Below are 17317 nucleotides of genomic sequence, written 5' to 3'. Positions count from 1 at the left end.
TTTATTTATTTATTTATTTATTTATTTATTTATTTATTTATTTATTTTTTAATTTTTAGTATCAAATGATAGTACTTAGAGAAATTAGATGAAATATGTAAATTGTTTAATCATCTCTCAGTTCATACTTTGTCATTGTGCTACCCAAAATTTACTCACCTCAATTTTTCATTTAATTTCTGTAAGTTTAAACACTCAAAAAGTCAGCAAAAGTATTATATACAATGAGCACATGTTTATCCTTCAATGACATTTGCTCTTTTTTTCTCTCTTGCTCTCAAATGTTATAACATTATTTCTGCGTAGATTAGGATGCGTAGTCTAAGAAGAAGTATGTTCTTCTGAATAACCATATAAAACTCGAGGGAATAGAAAAAAACCTACATTTCCATGAGCCCTTCATCCAACTTCTCCCCAATGGTGACGTCTTGTATAATGTAGTAGAATATCAAAACTAAGAAATTCACAATACTGATACAGTACTGTTGCCAGGAAATTGACAATTCTAGTACAATACTGTTAATGAGATTCCAGTCCTTATTCACTTTTAGCAGATTTTATATTGAAACATGTCTGCACAGGTGTGTAGTTCTGTGCATTTTATGTCATGTATAAATTTACGTAAACACCACAAAAATCAAATCACAGAACTGTCTCATCACCACAGTGGAATTCCCTCATGTTACCCTTTTACAGTTGCTTCAACCCCTGTGTATGTACCCTGGCAAGCAATAGTATGTTCTTCATCTCTGTAGTTTTGTCACTTTTCAAAAATGTCATAGGAATGGAATCATGCTATATGGAACCTTCTGAGATTGGCTTTTTTTCATTAACAATAATGCCCATTCCAGTTATTGCATGAATTATTTGCTCTATTCTATGACTAAGTATTGTCTTATTCTGTGAATGCTTCTTTGAATTTTTTATCCCTTTGCTTGTTGACAGATATTTGTATTGCATCCGGTTTGGGAAGATTATAGCAAAAGATGCTATAAACATTTGTGTACTGGTGTTTGTGTGAACATAAGTTTTCATTTCTCCAGGATAAATACCAAAGGGCATGATTGCTGGTCATATAGGATGTGCATGTTTAGGTTTTGTTTTTTTTTTTAAAACCTCCCAAACTATTTTCCCAACTAATGTCACTTTCAGAGATGCCTGGGTGGCTCAGTCGGTTCAGCATCTGCCTTCAGCTTAGGTCATGATCCCAAGGTCCTGGGATCAAGTCCTTCATTGGGCTCCTTGCTCAGCGGGGAGCCTGCTTCTCCTCTGCCTGCCACTCCCCCTGCTTGTGCGCTTTCTCTCTTTCTCTTTCTCTCTCTCTCTCCCTCTCTCTCTCCTACCCCCATGGACAAATAAATAAATAAATCTTAAAAGAATAGAAAAATTAAAAATTAAAAAAAATAATGTCACATTTAATTCCTACCAGCAATGTATAGGAGATTCAGTTTCTCCACATGCTTGCCAGCACTTATCATTATTTTTATTATTTTTTTAGGTTTAATTTTTAATTTTTAATTTAACTTAATTTAATTTTTTACTTATCATTATTTTTAAAAAGTCATTTGAAAGTAGTGATATCTCATTGTGATTTTAATGTGGCTTCCTTTAATAGCAACAAACTCTTTTGCCATCTGTATATCTTCTTAAGTGAAGTGTCCATTCATATATGTTGTTCATTTTCTGATTGAGTAATTTTAATTGTTTTAACTATTGAATATTGAGAGTTCTTTATGAAGTCTAAGATTTGTTTTTTGTCAGATAAGTGGTTTGAGCACATTTTCTTCCAGTCTTTTTATCCAATTAACAGTATCCTTTTCTCAGGCAAAAAAAAAAAAAAAATTGAATTTTGATAAGTGTAATTTTGAGAAAATATAATCAATTTCTCTTTTAATGATTGTGCTCTTGGTGTGATGTCTAAGAATTTTTCACCTTCCCTTAGGTGCTAAAATGTTTTTTCTATGTTATTTCTAAAAGTTTTAAAGAGTTTTTAATTTAAATTCATGATCCATGTTGAGTTACTTTTTCCATATGATTTTATTTTAATTATTTATTTTTTATTTTATTTTATCTTATTTTATTTTATTTTTTGCCTATGAATGTTCAATTGTTCCAGCACCACTTATTCAAAAGAGCATCCTTTCTCTATTGAGTGGCACTTGTATCTATGACAACAATCAGTTTGGTATATTTGTGTAGGTCTATTTTGGGGGTCTTTTTCATGATCTATGTGTCTATCCATTCACTAATAACATACAGTATTGAATGCTGTAGCTATGGTTAAGACTTAATACCAGGTGGAATGATTCCTCCCAATTTATTCTTCTTTTTCAAAATTGCTTAGTTATTTAATTCCTTTGCTTGTCCATATCATTTAGAGAAAGCATGTCTATCTGGGGAGGAAAAAAAAAAAGCTTGCCAGGATTTTGAAAACCATTATGTTGATCTATTGATCAATTTGGGGAGAATTAGTCATACTACCATGTTCATCTTTCAATCTATGACCCTGTAATTCATTTATAAAAGTCATAATATTTCTTTCATCCGTGTTTCATAGTATACAAGTGTTGTACATATTTAGTTAGGTTTATACATAAGTATTTCATTTTTGGAGTTATTGTAAATGGCATTGTATTTTTATTTTCACTTTTCCCACATTCATTGCTAATTTAGATAAATAAGAATGATTTTGTGTTGATTTATATGTTGATCTGCAGCCTTGTTGAATTCACTTATTAGTTCTAACTTCTCTTTCATTTTCTGGAAGTCAAGGACAGTTTTGTCTCTTCCTTTCCAATTTATATAAAATTTATTTCCTTTTCTTGTCCTATCATGTTGACTTTACTTTGGGTACTACATCAAATAAGAATGGTAGAAGCAGGGCCCCTGGGTGGCTCAGGCGTTAAGCATCTGCTTTTGGCTCAGGTCATGATCCCAGGGTCCTGGGATCGAGCCCCGCATTGGGCTCCCTGCTCCATGGGAAGCCTTCTTCTCCCTCTCCCACTCCCCCTGCTAGTGTTCCCTTTCTTGCTATGTCTCTCTGTCAAATAAATAAATAAAAATCTTAAAAAAAAAAAAAAGAATGGTAGAAGCATGCATCCTTATTTTGTTCCTGACACTAAGCAGGGAAGCATGTATTCTTTCTCCATCAAGCATGCTGTTTGCTATACGTTTCTGGAGATGTTCTTTATCAAGGTGAAGAAATCATTCTCTAATTCTAGTTTGCTCAGTTTTTATAATGAATCAGTGTTGAAATGATACTTTTTTTGCAACTACTGATATGCTCATGTGTATTTTTTTTTAGCATTGGTAAAAGGATTGTACTGATTGATTTTCAAATACTGGACAAGGCCTGAATACGTGGGATACAACCCAGAGGGTTGTGGTGTATAATTATTTTTTGAACTGATGAATTATATCGGTTAATACTTTGTTGAGATTTTTTTTTTTTTGTCTAAGCTTTTGAGAGGTATTCATTTGAAATTTTCTTCTGTGTATGCTGCAATCTTTGTCTAGCTATGGTAGCAGGGTATTACTGGCCTCATGAAATGAGTTGGAAGTTATTCTTTCCTCTTCTATTTTCTAGGAGAGACTTTGTAGAATTGACACTAATTTTTCTTTAACCTTTTGGTAGAACTAAAATTCTTTAATAGTTACAGAACAATTTGAGTTATCTATTTCATATTTAATGAAATTTAGTACATATAACAGGAATTGGTCCATGTCATCCTACCTGCCATGTATGTGGATAGAGCTGTCTATAGTTTTCTAGTATCTTTTTAAATGCCTGAATGATATGTTGTAATTTCACCCATTTCAGTCCTGATATTGATAAATTTTGTCTTTTCCCCTTTAATCTTTGTCTGTCTTGGTGAAAGTTTATCAATTGTTACTAAGCATTTCAAAGAGCCACTTTTTTGTTTGTTTTCATCTTAGCTCTTGTATTTTCAATTTAAATAATGATTTCTACTCTTATTATTTCATTTCTTCTGTTTGCTTTAGGTTTGTTCAGCTTTTCTTTTTCTAGTTCCTTAAGATAGAAACTTAAATAATTGATATAAGATTGTCCTCCTTGTCTAGTGTAAACATTTAATGTCCAGATTTCCCTCTCTTCACTTCTTTAACTGCATCCCACAAATTTTGGTTTTTTGTTAATTTTTTTTCATAATTTTTAAATTATGTTGTTTTGCTTATTGTTGAGTTTAAGATTCGTTGTATATTCTCAATATAAATCTAGATGCAGAGATTAAATGACCCTACATATTACTATAACCACCTCCCACAATTACAAATGTCTAATCCTTATAATAAATCCCTAAATCTAAATCACTCACAGTGGTTCTTACATGGTGATGAAACTGTTTCTGATATACCATGTATTCTTCAGGCACCATTGAAGTTTTGCTAGCTTTCCAAATAATATTCCTTATAAGAAAACGTCTATTCCAGAATCATGTTTTGTTTTTTTTTTAAAGATTTTATTTATTTATTTGACAGAGAAATAGCGAGAGCAGGAACACAAGCAGGGGGAATGGGAGAGGGAGAAGCAGGCTTCTTGCCGAGCAGGGAGCCCGATGTGGGACTCGATCCCAGGACCCTGGGATCATGACCTGAGCCGAAGGCAGACGCTTAACGACTGAGCCACCCAGGCGCCCAGAATCATGATTTTTTAATTATCTTGAAAATTTATTCTCCTCTAAGTTGAAATAGTTCTGTGATGTTTCCACAATTTTTGTAACTCTATTACTGCTATATTGCTGTATAACAAATTGCCACTAATGTGGCAGCTTAAATACTCACTTATTCAGTATCACATAGTTTTGGTCTGATGTCCCATATGGAGAGGCTAGGTTCTCTGCTCAAGATCAAATGAGCTGAATCCACAATGCTGTGTGGGCCATGGTCTCTCATGGAACTTGGGGTCTTCTCCCAACCTTTTCTTGTCAGAATTTAGTTTCTTGCACTTAGAAGGTGGAGGTCCCTGTTTTCATGCTGCCTGTTGACACAAGGTTGCTCTCAGCTCCTAGAATTCACCTCAGATCCTAGCCACATGACCCTCTATTTACATGGCAGCCGATTACGGGCCCTTACTGTAAAATGCCTTTATCTGTGCCATATTCTCTTTGCTAGAAACAAATCACAGGTTCTGTCTGCATTCAAGAGGAGGGGATTATACTGGAGTGTCACTCACTGGGAGTCTCCTCAGGGTGTGTCTGTCATAATAATCTTGAGACTTTATAAGATTACAAGACTGCTGTCCTTCTATTTACGTGTCTCTTGCATTTTACTATAAGAAGTAAGGAGAAACCTTACTCAATTTGCTCAGAAATCTCCCAAGTTCAATATCCAGTTTCATCACTCATAAGTTCTGCTTTCCACAAAACACTAGATCACAGTTCAGCCAAGCTCTTTGCCACTTTATAAAAGGATCACCCTTCCTCCATTGTGCAATAACATGTTCCAAATTTCTGTCTCAGACCTCACCAGAAAGCACCTTTAATGTTCATATGTTTACCAATATTCTATTTAAGATTACTTATTTAATCCAAAAAAAAAAAAAGATGGAGGCTTTCTCTCTAGTTCTCCTTTTTGCTTTGTGAGCTCTCACCAGCATTGCCTTAATGTCCATATTTTCACCAGCAATACTTCAAGGCAGTCTAGACTTCTAGCCACACTTCAAAACTCCTCCAGCCCCCACCCATTACCACCCTTCCAAAGTGTCTTCCACATTTTTAAGTACATATTAAAGTCATATCGGGAGAAACTACAAGCTAGGGATTGACCATATGAATTTGTGGGAACACAATTTAGCCTGAAGCAGTCATATTTAAAACCATTAAAACTTTTAAAAACTGAAAATTGAGAAGATCAATTGGTCTCAACCCTGATGTTTGTAAGTAAATTATAGGTTTTTTTTTTTTTTAAGATTTTATATATTTACTAGAGAAAGAATGAGATAGATCACAGAGGGAGAGGAAGAGGGAGAAGCAGACTCCCCGCTGAGCAGGGAGCCCAATGAGGGGCTCGATCCTAGGACCCCAAGATCATGACTTGAGCCGAAGGCAGACACTTAACTGACTGAGCCACCCAGGTGCCCCAAAGGCAGTGGTTTTAAACCTTCATCAGTCTGTCTTGATAACAGGTGTGTTAATATTCCTATAAGCAAGCATACGATTTTAGATGATTTGAAATAAATATCAAATAATACAGACATGAGCATACTAGATACAGAGCGTGTTTATGGAAAGTTGATCACCAGGAAATTAATTTTATGAAAAAGATTTTGAGAACTATGTAAATGATTGAAGAGAAGCATGATATCTGCTTTCAAATATCTGAATAACACTCATACAGAGAAGGGTCTGAATTTATTTTGTCTTGTTTCAGAAGACATATTCAGACAAGTTCTTAGAAGATAAGTACAGGGCATATAATTTACCAAGGTTTAATACATGCCCATCTTGATGAGTTCTTTGGAGACCTCATTCCAGTTATTCCCCACAGGATACCTGTGAAGTGCTTAATTATTACTAATAAATTAATTTCTAATCCCGGCTTTACTGCAAATTGCTTCTCTCCATTTTCTTACTTGTAGTATTTATTCTCCTCCTTCTAGTACACATTTGAATTTGTTCATACCCAGGAGCAATCAAGGTGATAAAAATTAAAACAAGTTACACTTACCTTGCCAACTTAGTAAACACTTAAAACTTGTCTGGGTGTATTTTTTCCTATGTCACGTGGGTGTGTGTGCGTGTGTGTGCAGAAGCAAATTGATAGCAAGGGACAGTGAAATAAGAACATAAAACTGAAATGGGAGTACACATGGTGCAAGTTTGCTGCCAATTATTTTTACATTATCAAATAAAAACATATCTTCAAAGTTATCTAAAATAAAGAAAATATTTCATGCACTAATGTATTCTTTGTGCTACTATTTATAATGAAAATGTTGAAATCATAAAAACATCTAAAAGTATAGGCATGGCCAAGTAAATTTTCATGCCCATATAAAACCCTGTATTATAAAACCAATGAAAATAATAATTACATGAGAGTTTCTAACAAAATGAAAGAAGATTGTACTAAAAATTAAATTAAAATAGCAGCTTACAAAATTAAATGTATATCATCTCAGCTGTGTAAAATATGGAGCTTAAAATTCTTGGGACAAAATGTGATGAGAATAACTATGTAGGTATTGTGATTATGTAGTTTTACTTCTTCTGTTGTATTTTTCATGTTCAAAACTATTTTTAAAGGATTATTTTAAATAATTAGAAAAAAAAGTAAAGTAAATTCTTATAAATGAAGAGAGATGAATACCCTTGACAAATCCTGCTGGAGACCTACACAGAGTAATGCATCAAGATCTTTTGAACAGAAAAATTGATTATCTTGTTTCGACATCTGGAAATTAAACCCGTATTTTTGTTTGTGTATACACACATATATGGGCACATATATGTATATATACATGTGTGTATACACACACACATATACACACACAACCCATATATGTGTGCATATATACATACATACATGGACGTGAGATTGAGACATGATACAAAACAAAATGATTAAATAATTAAAGTGTACTTTACAAAGCAGCTTACTCTACAGTCTCTAGAGTTATACTGGAGGTTACAAGTGCTGATGCTATGAGGGTAGACCCTCCCTTGGTCACCACTGGCCATGTAGAAGGATGTGGTACAAATTCCACTACAAATTTAAAGCTTGGCTTTATTGGAGGAAAGAGGACTCTGGCCAGGCCAAGATCAGCAAAAGAAGAGGAAGCAAAGATTCACCATCCTCCTATAGCTCCAGAGAAGCAAGAGGGTTGTCTGAAGAAGACTTGGTTCTATGGGAGCAATACTGAACACTGACCCTTGCTAAGCACAAACACTGGTGGTAAGAAAATATCCTTAGTGGAAGAGTGATCAGAATCCTTTAATGACATGCAGTCCAAGTTTGAGTGACAGCTATTCATTAGAGCATCATTCCAGCACCTGTAAGTCATGACATCTATTGAGTGTAATATTCCCCCACCCTGACCACTCTGTGTGAGAGGAAGCCACAGATACTGTGAGAGGTTGAATTTGGGCACACCACTCCTAATGGATGAACAGGGCACTGATCTCAGCTAGCTTTTACTCTAAAAGTCACAGAATGAACTTCCAGTTTATTTGACCATCTTTGATAAGGAAGGATGTTTTGGAGATATTATAACGTACAAAAACAAGCAAAAATATTTTGTTTGTGAGTGTGTGATTGTATTTATAGCAAAAGAACTGCCTTGAACTGTCCATACACATGGAAGGAGTTGGTGGGATGGGGGTTGGCAGAAGACTGGAGAAGTATTGAAGACAGACTGAAGCAGTACTTAGCTTCTGTAACGCACATGGAATCATCAGCGGTAAAGTAGGCGGGGAAGCCAGACACTACAGCAGGGCCTGCTGGATGTCTTCAGCATCCCTTTACATATGGGGGATCTATTTTGTGGCACCCACTTCTAAAGTTCTCCTGCTGTGTAGAGAAAGATTCATCATGTCCTTAAGACAGTTCCTTAATGTAAAGAAGAAAGAAGGGTAGAGAAGAGAAGACCTTAACAGCAATGGGTAATGGGAGTAATAAGTAAGAGAAACCAAAAATGTTTTTCTTTCTTTTTTTTTCTTTTGATTTTCTCTGAAGAGACTTAGAGCTACCTTAAATTATTAAAACAGGCTCATCTAAACAAGCACAATAGCCTGGAAGTGGGAGCGCAGGAAGAAGGCATGATTATTCAGAGGAAACCCATTGAAAGCATCTCCTAATTTAGGTTAGGTTAAAGTTCTAATGTGATCCCTTAAAGAAAACAACCCTCTCCCTAGTACATAGATAGCGGTATGTACATTTACACATCTAGAATACAGACACACACGCAACAGTTGACTGTTAGTATTTGTGATGGCACACTGGGTGCTTGGAATGGGGGATACAAATACGGATGGAGACATTCTACTTCTAATTGTGTGCTGTGGTTTTTTTCATAGATTGCATGTATTATTTTTATCATTAAGAAATAGTGACATTTAAGCATTTTAAATAATATATAATCTTAAAAGTACCTATGTTTTTGTGTTTAGATAAATGATATTTTCTTATGAGTATTTAATATAAAATGATTAATAAGCAGTTATTACTGATTAGTTAGTTGTTTCAATACTTGGTTCAGTTACATTAGAAAGTGTAATAACATGGTATAATCATGTGATGTTTCTTTTTTTGGTTATTCACAAGGTAGCACTCAATGGTTTTTAGACTATTCATTCACAACTGAGTGCCGGATGGTGATGGTATTAATTTCCTGAAGCTACTGTAACAAGTTACCTCAAATTTAGTGGCTTAAAATAATAGAAGTTTATTTTCTTAAGGTTCTGGAGGCTGGAAGTCTGACCTCAGTTCCACTGGGTGGAGATCAAGGTCTGGACTGGGCTGTGCTTACTTTGGAGGCTCTAGAGGAAACTCCATTCCTTGCTTGTTCAGGTTTCTTTTGGCTGATGATATTCTTTGGCTTCAGCTGCCTCTCTGCAGTCTCTGCCTCAGTGGCACATTGCCTTCTCCTCTTCGCCATGTGACAAATCTCCCTCTGCCTCTCCTGTAAGAACAAACGTGATTTGATTTAAAGCCCACCCAGATAATCCAGAATAATCTCCCTGTCTCAAGAAACTTAATTGCTTCTGCAAAGACTATTTTCTCATAAGGTAACATTCGAAGGCTGGATTGATAAAAATTTAAAATCTTTGGGTAGTCATTATTCAGCCTGTTACAGTGGCCGCCTGGGTAAGGAGAAGGAAGCCAGCCTTGATAATAACAGCCAGATACTCTGATAAGAATTCAATCACACAACTACACAAGAACATCTATGATTAGGACTGGGGCTAGTTTTCCAAACAAAAATTACCCCTTTGGTGGAGAGGACTGTAGAGAACTCATGCCTAACTGTAATTTAAAAAGCAATAATTTTGCTGTTCTTAAATATTACCTAGATTACCTCTTGTTTTCAGCATTTGGAGGACTAGGAAATTTCCTCAAAATAAGCTAGAATTATGCCTAGTGCCATAAATTATTAGCCAAACATTTTATAGTATTTTTACATACTTATATTAAATTTAAACTTCTTGTCTAACCTATACAGCATAAAAAGGAAAAATGAGGACTTCATGAAAATTTATTTTCTTAATTTATCTTGACCCCCAAATAATTTAAGAATTCCCCAACAATATATAATTTCCAGCCAAAATTACTTAATATATGTTGTTACTAATAACTTGTTTGACTAATGATATATTCAGGGAGAGGTGTAGGATCAACAAAGAATCTCATCAGTTTTGTAATTTCCAAAAAAAGAATAAATGTAAAATAAACAGTATACTTATAAATTTGACCTTTTGATCAGGGACTGGTCCTTACATTTTTACTTATAAATTTATAAATTATTGGTGGCCAACATTTAATCAATATGTTGGGACTCCGAGGACTGAATGCAAAGTAGTTAGAAATTATGTGTGCTATAATGTCTTGAGATACACAGGATAAACACAGTATTGATAAATGATCATTGCCAAGCATTACCAAGATGGAGATAATAATATCACTTTTAAAAGCAAATAATGGATTTTGGAGCTGAAACTAAATTGTAAACATTTCTTTGGAAACTCTCTATGGAGAATTAATAGTGAGCCATCGTATGTAGGTACAGTGAACAATCTAAATGTGCAGTTGCTAAGAGGTCTCCCTATTCTGTATCTATATACACAAGTTCTTCCAAGGGTCAGGCTTGTCCTAGAAAAATTATTGGATTTTTCATCCCAGGTGACTCTAAATAAAAAAGTAATTAACCTCATAAATAAGAGTCACATACAGAAGAAAAATTTATTCACATATAAAGTGATGGGAAAGGCAAAGAACTCTTGCCAATCAATATAAATAATTACGGTCTTAAAATATGTACTATGACATAGTTGATTTGCATGGTAATATAAACAGAAATAACCTGAGCCATCTTCCTCACTCAAAAGCAAATAACATTGGTTTCATTTCTCCTTTCAATATTTGATCGTTTTCTATTAGGGATATAACATAAATTTTTACCTTCTTTTTCTCTGTCCTTTCCCTGTCATAAGCAATGGTTAAAGTCCTGCAGATGCCAAGCCTAAACAGTTATTACAAGATGAGTTTTGCATTGAAAACAAACCCTCAAGAGTGAGCTTTTTTTTTTTTACTTTATATAAATGTACTGTTTATATGTCCAATATTTTGCTTGTTGTTAGTTTTTGTGCATGCCACCTTTATGAGAAATGGAGAAAGGTGATGTCTGTGGATGTCAGCCACTGAAACGTGGTAAGGGGCTGAAAAGCCTCAGAGCCAGCAGCTAGCCAGGAGATTGCGTGGTCCTGGGAAGGAAGACAGAGCACAGTGAGTGAGAGGCTGAAAAAGCCACCCACACCCCACAGGTCTTGCCTTGTGAGTGAAACCAGCCACTTACATTCAGTGATCAGGAATTCTACTTATGAATAGTTTTAGCTGATTTAGGGGTCTGGATCTGTCCAAAATTTCAGTGAGTGCTTCACCTTTGGAGGAAGAACAATGTGTAAATGAGCTGGATTTTTCATGTCCTGTAAGGATGAAGTATAATTTTTTTCTTTATCTTCTTTCCAAGGGATTCAGTTGAGCAGCAAACAATGGTTGTTGAATGTTGAATATAATAGCCATAATTCCTTTTTGATCCACATATATTTGAGAATAATAACACATACCTATGGTAGTGGTAGCCTAACTTTAATAATAAGATTATATATCATTAATTTAATTTTTAGGTGGAATCCAATGTGCTCCCCCCGAGTAAGTGGGACATAAAGGGTGGGGTGAGTAGTTTACCCAATTTTTGGACTATATGGATGAATTTTTCATGAAATTGTGACTTCTTGATAGCTGGCTAGGAGGCAGAAATATTTAATTATGAATGGTAATAGTTATTTTTTGGAAAAAGAAATATAATCACATTTAAGAAATAGCAATCATTACAAAAAAATATGTTCCAAAATATATTTTAACAATTCAAGTTTTCAGAAACCTGTTTGAAAACTGAACTACTTTGATAGCCTTCCTGTGCAACCTGAAAATGCCTTGGAAATTTACCAGGTAATTAAAGTTGAGCAGGAAAAGATAAAAATAAACCAAAGTCTCTCTCATTTGCTCCATTTCTTCACAAGGAAATCTAAAAGAGTTCAAACAAAAAGAACAGCATTTGTATCCTCTATCTGCATCTAAGTTATTTTATACATGGTATTTGTGGCTCTAAGTCTCAATCTTCAGAGCAAGCTCATGAGACTGACAAATGTTGAGCCCTTATAGATTAACTCCAGTGAGCTCTAATTTTACGCAAACACAGAAGCCCAAGTGAACTACAATTATGAATAATAAGTTACCGTTTTTGCTTCTTTTATAAGCATAAGCATTAGCCTATATTAACAGTCATGACCACAGTACACATTCTTTTTACAACATGAATTTTATCATGAAACAATTGGACTAATTGTCACAATACCCATAGATTGTAATTAAATATGCAAAGGCTATCCTAGACTTGATAATATGAGTCTGGTTGAATTATCAGTCTATGGAGCACCATTGTCAAGGGTGGAAGACAGTTCAAAAGAGACAGAGAAAGCCAAATTTGGGACAGGCTCAAAGCATTACAAATTTTATGCATTTGGGGAAGGTAAATTTAAACCTGTTGATAGAAAGAAAAAACAATGAATTTCTTATAACAGGTGATAAAATAATCACACTATACAATCTCGTAATGCTGAAAATAAAAGAACTCAGGGTTGTTCTCTTCAGTTGTCTTAATTTTATATGAAAATATGAGTGAATAATCCCCTACACTTTGCTGACTATTCTCAAGGGAACATAAATCAAGTGAAATAGACTGCAACAGGTGTCAGAGTTTTATGATTTTGGAAACTTATTTGATACTCTTTGCAAGCTTATTTGCCTAAAATTCCAGTAACAATGCAATGATATTTCTAGAAAAAAACAATTCATTATGAGAGAAATTTTCAGGAATATTACTCCTGGTAACTACCTGAATGAGGTAGTTGTAAACAAGCTTGTCATTATATTTTAGATGGAAGTAAAATATTTGCATCTAATAACAATGATATTTATATTAATAAATGTCCTTAAAGGCCATAATGTGGAGTAATTTTTCATTCATTAGTTCTTATCCCTAAAATAATCCTGTGAAATACTTATTATGATTAATAAATCATTGCTAATTTTCTTTTCATAGTGACAATGATATCTTGATTATATTTCTTAATAAAAATGTATTTTACCCTTTGCAGATAAATACTGACATATTTACAAATAAAATGAAATCTTTATATAAGTGAAGAAACTGATGTTCAGAGAGACAAAGCCTCTAAAATGGAATGACTAAATATCAGTGACATGATTTTACATGGTTGTATCAAAATCCTTACATCATAATATTTGCACTGCTTTGGACAATTGCTCTATGAGAGAGTTATTTACAATATTTTTCTGTCTTCCAAGACATTTTCCCTAAAGCCAATTTTCTTTGTTCAATTAACTTCATCATTAACATGGATTACACAAAATGACTGTATATTCAAACTTTGTTCCCTGCAAAATACAAACAAAACAAAACAAAACACCAAACCTGGAAAATTCTAGAATCAGAAAGTAAAGAGAAAGATATATGCAGATTTTGGGAAAAGTGTAGGGGTTTTACTGATCTGAATATTTCCTAGTAGCGGCTACCACACAGTACATAAGTTAAATTTTACATATTAACTTATCAAAATTTTAGAAGGAACTTGTAGGGTGTGCTACGATACTTACATGTAATAGGTCAGAAAACAGAAATACAAGTTGAACAACTTGCCCAGAGTCACAGAGGTAGTAAGTGGCAGAACCAAGAATCCAAGTTGTGTTCTGAAGGACTAATGACTCCTCCATGATGCATAATAGCTTGGAGACTAGTCCTTAATGAGACCAGGATTTTCCTTGTCTCCCATATAGACATTGTTTCCCACTCATCCTTCATGTGAGCCACATGCTTATGTCAAGGAAGTTACTGAGACCATACAGGTCTGGACGCTTTACACCATCTTAGAACTACTTTCCTCTTTGCAAAATGGAACAACTATTAGATTTTAGCCATTGCTTTTAAATAGGATAAGCCAATGATGTGATGGAGCTGGTTCATGTCACCTCAAAGAGACAACCGATAAATTTTCAAGAATTTCACAAGCCAGGTTTTAAGCAGTCGTTATCAAATATAAATTGCATAAACATAAAATTAAATAAATTACACTAACATCAAAGGTAATGAATAATCAAGATGTATTACTCCCTAATTGTTCTGCAGCATTTTACTACATACATGCCCTTGAGAATAGACTTACATCTATTGTTTCTGTATGGTGGAAATAGTACAGAACCGTGGGCCATTGGGAATCTTATCCCACTTGTATATTTAGTGAAGCCATGTTGTCACTGAAATCGGTCCTAATGGGAGTACATTATCACAGAGATTTTTCAAATGCCAAAACCAGGGGTTAATTTATCATTTTGTCTATTGTTTGGACTTAAAAACATGAAAGATGAAATATCAATAATTCAGATTAAACTTAAAATTGTGTTATGTCTGCAGCCATTACATTGTGAATACAATTCCAAAAAGTGAGGAAATATATCAATATTTGGAAACTGTGATCTTACTCAACAAAAAAAGTTGCCCATGTCATTGAGAAGTGAGTGAAGGTCCAACATATTCCTCCTTGTTTCTCTTTCATCACACTTGTTAACATGAAATATTCATGTTAAGACTGGATTCATCCATTGATGACATAAGTGCCGAATTAGGTAGTAGTCAAGCATTTCTTTGTAGTCTGATTTTATTAATCAATGGTTAAATTGCATCATAGATAGGTTACACATACAAGAATTCAGGCAAAATCAATGACAGTAATCCATTGGCTGTAGGAATTTATTATAAAAGGTATTCTAAATTTTTATAATTATTTGTAAATAGAGTGCTACACATTCTTAAAACAGTAACATTTATAATAAATTTAGATAAAGTTTATAATAAAATTTATAATAAAGTTATTTATAATAACATACATACATTTTTTTTTCCCTAGAGAGCCATGTAAACATTTGTTAGCACAGTATTGAGTAACTACCTCGTATTGCCTGAAAAGAGAGATTTCTCATTTAATTAGATTCAGTGTGTATGGAGCTTGTCCATTTGTACCACAAATGAGGTAAAAATAAGTTATAATTGAATTTCACTAACTCTTCACTGCTAAGAATAATAAGATCAGGGAAAAACTCCTTATTTACTGTAACAGATATCCAGAACTCCTTATACTGCCATTGATTTAGATTGCCAAAAACTCACTTTCCAACTTCATTAACAGAACAATGTCAGCTCCAGACTTCAGACATATACTAGCTAATGTATATTACCAGCTCAGGTATAGATGGATATCGCTTAGCCATTGCATTTAACAGAGACCATATTTTAAAAAGAAAAATGAAAAACTCTGTCTCAAGTTGTCAGAAAAATAAAGGAATCATTATGTCAGGTGAGGAAAGGAGAGAAAACAGGTGTGTCAGACATTTTCTACCATAGCCCAATTACATCAACTTTAACAATCATGCCAAGAATCCTGTTCAGACTTTTGCCTTTGTCTGGGAAAGATAGCCTCTTGGCCACCTCTCTCTCCATGTTACTTCCATCAGTCAAAATCTTTCAAGGGAAAGTTTAACCCTTCCGAGGAACAGGAGCCTTGGCTGTTCCTCTATGCCTAATCCACCTTTAAGGGGTTGTTGAGACAAATCTTCCTGGCAGTCAGCTAAAACCACCACACATTACATTCTTGAGCTTAATTACCACATGAAATATAAGACAGTCATCCACTCACAAGGCTTTTGTCCCAAGGCTTGTTCATCCCTCACCCAGCTTGTTGCTGCCAATTCCAGACAACCCCTATTCTACCTTTCTCTGAAACAAATACATATATAAACATTCTCACTTTTTAATTTATTTTGCTACTCAGTGCTCTTTTTTGCTCCTTTTTGTCATCTATTGCCTACTTGGCTACTTTTCAGTCACTAAAACATTAGCACATGTCTTGTACTTGCTCTATACTGTACTTACAGACCTTCTATCATTCTGAATGATTTGAAGACTCAGGTTCATGACCCATTCAACAACTTCAGACACATTAGCTTTCTACCTCCTTATCTCCAGTGACTCATTTCACCCAATTTCTGTACCTCTACATGTTCACAATATCAACCTCACACTACTTTGTTCTTGTTACCACCTGAAATACTAAACCCATACATTCCACTCTGTAATCATGACCTCTATTCCAGATTACTTGATCAATTCTTTCCAATAGATTGGTGTTTCAAGCTCTGTGTGAGAATCAGTCTACCAGTCTTTCCAATTTAGTCTCACATAGCACTCCTTGACAGTATCTCCTTAGACTCCCAATTGCAGAAGTTTGATCATTCTTTTTGCCCCTACCTTCACCTCTCCTGTCTCCTTTCCCCTCTGATATATATGTCAACAGTCATATTCTAGAGGAATCCAGTGGAGAGTTGACTCCATACTTGCAGCCAGGTTGTTGAGTTAAGCTGACAAAAATTTCATACTCATGAAAAACAGAGTCACTCTAAACCCATGGTCACCAAACATTGTGTTACACTCCACACTGGGGTTGACTTTTTTTATTATGCTCTGTGCCAGAGACCGTATTTGTCATTTACTATCTTCCCTCAGAGAATAAGAGTTTCTTTTAATTTTCTTTTAATTTTCTTCATAAAGAATTCCATTCTTTATCTTCCTTGTAGGTGAGCTCATCTATGAGATGAAGAGCCCCAAGACAGAAGAAACCTGAGTCCCAGAATGAACTGATGAAGCAGAATTACCAGACCCTTTAAAAACTGCCTTGTTTTAGCTAAGTGTAGTCTACAGATGAGTGGCAATCTGCACATTATTTCTATCTCATCATGCTGAATGTAAAACAAGTAAGAGTACTACATTTAGAAATGTTTATAGCCACTTGACTTCCCTGAGATATTTTTTATTGTGTTTCCCAAAATGATCTTACCATGATGAATTGAAAAAAAAAATCACTTGCCATAGTGGTTTAAACTGCCTTATCGATTGTTACATAAAGACAAAGACCCTTCTATATAAGGTAAGTCACTGTAATTTCAGGTCTGT

This window comes from Neomonachus schauinslandi, chromosome 12, assembly GCF_002201575.2.
Source record: "Neomonachus schauinslandi chromosome 12, ASM220157v2, whole genome shotgun sequence".
NCBI lineage: Eukaryota > Metazoa > Chordata > Mammalia > Carnivora > Phocidae > Neomonachus > Neomonachus schauinslandi.
This window is presented reverse-complemented; position numbering follows the sequence as displayed.